We start from the raw sequence: 6,113 nt of genomic DNA, 5'->3' as shown, positions 1-6,113 counted from the left end.
CCAACTAGGCAAATTAGCACGTGCTTGCTGAGGATTTCCACATTTTCTGTAATGTCTGTGCAAATCTGTTCTAAATTCTTTGAAGGAGTTTTGCATTTGATGTTCTATAAAACGGTTAAGTCATTGACCAGATAGATCAAGTTTGAAATGAGCCTACAAAAGAGGGAGGGAAGAATTAGCATAGATGATGTTCATGATTGTAAAAGAATAAACTTATAATTACTTATCAATAATTGACTCTTAGCCAATTCTATGAACTCATTTGGAATCTCAGCCAAAGTACGACAACGTACTGGAAATGCAGATCTCACAGCGACGCCGATCGCATTTCTAAATCATACCGAATGTTGAGATATCGGTTTCGTCTCCCCCTCATTTATCATGATTGTAATTCTCCCATGTTTTTTGACGTATTTTTCTAGCTCGATGTTCCGCGAATGCTCTCGTTTCTTCCGAGTGGACGCTGAGCTACTATCTGAAGAATAAAAAATTTAAAACAGTTTATGATGTATTTCAGTTAATAGAATATATTTCAAAATATACTAACCTGAAGTATCACCCATAGAAGATACCTTATTGCCTAGATATATCTCCTGGATTCTTCATCAGCCTCCTGTTGCCTATTAGGGGTTGACATCGTATCTATACAAACACAAAAAAGACAAAACAATATTAAATTAACAATAAATACGTGTAAGCTAGAGAAAAAGAGAATTGAGTAGATACATCATTACTCATCATCGTAATCTAATTCAAATTATTCATCAACACTTGAACTGTTATTGAGAGATAATTATTCTTTATCATCATCGTTTATGAAGTCATGATCGCCATGTACAATAATTGGTCTTTCCACAACTATAGGATCAATGTCAACTCTGCATAAAGTAACCTCCTCAATGGTTTCATCCACTCGGACGCCACCAACAATTTCTAGTAAATATAGTTGTGTGTTTTCAACATCATCCACTTCTGGTACATCCCATATTCGTTTATTTTGGACTACTTGAACAACTTTCCAATTGCTATCATATTTGATGTCATCAATGTAAAAGACTTGTTGTGCTTGGATAACAAAGATGAAAGGCTTATCGACATACCAAAAGTGTGATGTATTGATCGATTTGTATCCTAAATCCACACGTGTCCTATTACTTTTGTTGTTATCTGTGTCAAACCATCTACACTTCAACAAGAAAACGCGTCTTCTGTTCACATATTGGAAATCTAATACTTCGTCTACAACATCGTAGAAATTGTTATCCACACTTGCGTTCTTACTGATCTTCCAAGCCACTAGGACTCCACTTTGGTTTCATATGGTAGATGAACTGCAAAGTGTACCATTATATTGAAAAGGGCAAGTGGGAATATTCTCTCCAATTTACAAAGTATGACTATGATGTCTGCTTGTAGTCTGTTCAAACCACTTACACATATTGTCTTTGCACATAAGTCGTAAAAGAATGTACACAACTCAACAATAGCAGTGGATACGTTCTTCGGTAGGTATGCTCGAATACCAATAGGGAGTAGTCTGTGAAGCAACACATGACAGTCGTGTGTTTTTAGCCCCGATATTTTTCCATCTTTGTCATTCACACATCGTGATATGTTAGATACGAATCCATCAGGGAATTTCACTGATTTCAAATACTTACAAAACGAAATCCGTTCACCATTTGTTAATGTGTATGCTGCCGTGGTTTTACAAATCTGTTATCGACCTGTATCAAGTGTAGGTCCTTTCTTATCTTCAAATCTTGTAAGTCTAATCAAGCGTTCGTTGTATCATTTGTCTTTCCTTCAATATTTAACAATGTACCCACCAAATTGTCACATATATTTTTTTCAATATGCATTACATCCAATTTATGTCGTAAAAATAGTCTAGACCAATATGGAAGTTGGAAAAAAAATACTTTTTTTAGTCCAGTTTAGAATTCTCTTTCTTTTTTTATTTTGCTTCGATAGATGTTTGCTAAGCACAGAAAAGTTTAGCATATTTCTTTGTTGTAATATCTCTTCTCCATTCATTACGACTGGTGGAGGTCTACGTTCAACTTTTCCAGATAACGTCGATGTCCCATAAATGATAATTTTCTCTCTTATCCCGAAGGACGAGTTATCTTCCTTGCATATTAGACATACTTGATAACCTTTTGTACTCCACCCAGATAAGTCACCATACGTAGGGAAGTCATTAATCGTCCATAATAAAGTAGCATATAGTTAAAAAAAAACTCACCAGCAACATAATCATAAGTTCGCACACCAATTGTCCACAACTCTTTTAATTCCTCAATCAACGGTTGCAAGTAAACTTTCCTTTCTAGGAGATTTTGGACCAGGTATGAGCAAAGACATGAAGAAGTTTGTTTCCTTCATGCATTTCCAATGGGGCAAATTATAAGGAATTATCACCACAAGCCACATACTATAAGAAGTACTCATATTTCCAAACGGATTGAAGCCATTTGAAGCTAATCCCAAACGAACATTTCGAGGATCTAAAGCAAAATGAGGGAATTCACGATCAAAATGTTTCCACCCCTCTACATCAACTGGATGTCGCAATACATCCTCCGTTTCAACTTACTTATCTTTATGTCATCTTAAGTCATAGTACCACTGATCCCTCTAATGAACATAAGTCATAGTCCTACTATGACTGAGTCTTCTCTTCCAAAAAGAAGCTATGATCACTATGTTCAAGCCCCGGAATCAGCTCTTAAAGGAGTAATCTCTCTACTTATCCCTACTTCAGAAAAGAAGTGAATTCCATATTGTGGATTGAGTTCCCAGCTCTCAGATTAGACAAGTCCCCAAAAAGGTAGGCATTTTGAGTTGGCAATCTGGCCACTCTCACCCATACTAATCAAAGGACCGCCTTCAAAGGCAGAAATTCTCAAAACACTCAAGATTGAGGTCGTGTCACCTATGGTCGTTTAGGTGAGATGTAAGTCTCTAGTATCAACGACGTTATATATAGAGTCTAGTTATCTCGTGGTCCAAGTCTTATACAAACTCTTTGTATAGGACACCCCCGCTCGCGCGTCTTCACATGAATGGTCAGGATCTACCATCTGTAGTAGTTTACAACACTTGCAAACCTCTACAAAGCGAGTCGTATCCATAGTGTCACTAGGATCAGGTATCCCACCTTAATCCTTATACTACAGATCTATTTAGGTTATCACTTAAGGCATGATCCATTTGTATATCACATATACATGCTTAAGTTCACATAAGATAACCAAGGAGCTTTGTTTATTGGATATGAGTAAATGCCAAAATTAAATAATAATGATTTTATTCATTGAACAATGTGTATCTTTACAAAACAATGAGACTCCAGGAGAATTAGGACATCCCAATATATATATATATATATATATATATATTAAATTATATGTTATATCAAATATAACATATAACCTATAGTTTTAATATTGTATCACATACAGTATAATCCAATTCACATAATAATATTTCAATCATATTCAAATATTTATTTCCTCTCACTAAAGCTATAATGTATCAAATACATTATAATAAGTATATCACAAATAATTGAAATAACTTAATTATATCATATATAATTAAATCCCTTTATTATTTTGGACAATTCAAATTAATCCAAAAACTGATTCTCATTTAATTTTATTGAGCTAGCAAAGGGATCTCATGGATCTGTAGCTTGAAACTCCAACCGTACATGAATAATTAATCAAATTCTTTAATTAAATTATTCACCATCCGTTAACTGTAGGGCACTCTACTAAAGACCGATAACTGCACTATTCACACTACAGATATATTTTTGTGTTCATTGGATATAACTAATCAATAGTATTTACCCAAAATTGAGCATCTACAAATCATTCCAAATAGTTGGATTTCGACATCGACAACGGCAAAAACTGAGATGCGCGATGGAAAAGGTGATCGGCGGCGACAGAAACGCGCAATCGGTGGTGCGACCTCATGGACGATGATTCGACTAGGACGAAGCACGGTCGGAGACGAGTTTCAACGGTGCAAGCAGTCAGCCAAGATCACGGCTAAAGACCTGGTGGGCTGCGATTGGAATCCAACGCGAACTGGAGATCCGGCGGGCGAGCAGCGTTGGGTCACGTCTTACAATTGACAAAGACCAACGCGATGGTGTCACTCGAACGAGTCAGACACGACGGTGAAGGGGGCGGCACGCGGATGAGTTCTGATCAGCAGGCAACGAATGACGCTTGGTTGCTGTGGCGGCAAAACGGAAGAAGCTGAAAAAAAGAGGGGGTTGTGCGTGAGGAAGAAGAAGATGGGGGGGGGGGGGGGGTGTTAACGCATGCTTCCCTAGGGTTCTTTAATCAACCAATAATATATATATATATATTCTATTCTTTTTCCTTTCCTTAATAAATATATCATATCAAACTCAAATCTTTTACCTCTTCTCCAATTAATTAAATAAACCTTAAAATAAATTCACCAACTTTACATCACTTTGTTCCAAAAAATCCTAAATCTCAAAATTACATTCAAACTTTCTAAATTAACGTAAATCCAAATTTACAAATCTTTTTAGATACTTGATTTAATAAATTTCAAATAAACCAATTACCTTCTTCTAATTCTTTAATTAAATTTTGGATCCCAACTCCAAAATTAACGAGGGTAAAATTTTAAAACCACAGTTTCCCCTTTTTTCTTTTAAATTTTAGTTCCTTAAAAAACTCCAAATTCTACAAATATCAAAATTTATTATCCAAATAATTCAATTATCCCTTCCAATTAATTTAAATCTCTATTAAAAAAAAAATCTGCCTTAACCAATAAAACTTCTTCAACTATAACAATTTGATTCTAAATTAAAACTCAATAATTTGCGTTAATTAACTTAAAACTTCCTACAACTCAGGATATTACATGTAGTTAATTAAGTTTGGGCTTCCCCAATTAATTAGTCATACAATAGAAACCTAGGGCTTAATGCAAGTGTAAATCGATTTTATATGACTGCTTAAGATTCAGTATGATTGATTGCATTTAGATTAATTAGAGCTTTGTTTGAAGTTTTAATTATTAATCAGGTTGCTTGCATAGTTTGGTCTTAGCTAGTTATCCGTTGTTGTAGAGACTAGTTAGGTCGAGTCAAGCATATTGTTTTGCAAAGCATGATTGAATATGAGTTTAATCAATATAGTTCAATGATAGGAAATTGTATAGGAACCCAATTTACTCCCAAGATTGAAATTTCTAATCCTTAATTATATTTACCCACTTTATTTTACTTTACGCAATTTTAAATTCATTTCTTATCCACATAAATCCCCCACATGTATCGCTATAACTATAAAATCGACTTAACAAAACAAATATCGCGCCACTATGTGGATCGATCCGAACTTACCACTATTGCTACGTCTTTGTAGTAATAGGTATAGGATCAGTTTAATAAAATTTCTTTGATTAGTGGTCTTCTGGGAATGACACAGAAAGCCCACTATCAGTTGCTAGCGCATGTGCCCTCCACTTGCTACCTTATGCATGCGCCTAATGCCTCATGCCCATCAACGCACATTTGTCACATGCCAACACACGTTAGTGCGCGCATCTACACCTGTCTATCGCCTACCTGTCGTGCCAACATGCCTAACCCTTCATTTACTGCCCATTGAGTGCCAAACACCTAGTTTGGCATCAATTTGAGTTAGTGAATAAAGTTTAAGGCCAATAAGGTATTTTAAGAATATTTTAGCCCTAAATAGAATAATTTTTAGATTCTAAGCTAAATTTGGAATGATTCAGGACATAAGGGAAGTAAGAGGAATTAAGGACTAGAGAGGAGACTGAAGAAGCTTGGAGGTAGAAGAAATCCTTGTGGGGGCACTATGAGTGGTATATTTTCAAATGTTTTGGTTAATATACTATTATATGGTATTATAGTATGGATGGTTTCAAAACCTAGCATGGTCTATTCTATAAGGCTTTATGCTAGTTTGAACTCTAGATTTAGATAAAAATATTTTATCCATGAAAGCATGTTTTTTGTCGGATTTTATTTACTATTTCAACATGTTTTTTTTTTTGTGGAAAATGATTGGTTGATTTGGAAT

The sequence above is a fragment of the Benincasa hispida genome, chromosome 12, assembly GCF_027475165.1.
Source record: "Benincasa hispida cultivar pf3 chromosome 12, pf3_genome.v1.1, whole genome shotgun sequence".
NCBI lineage: Eukaryota > Viridiplantae > Streptophyta > Magnoliopsida > Cucurbitales > Cucurbitaceae > Benincasa > Benincasa hispida.
Note: the sequence above shows the minus strand (reverse complement) of the source record.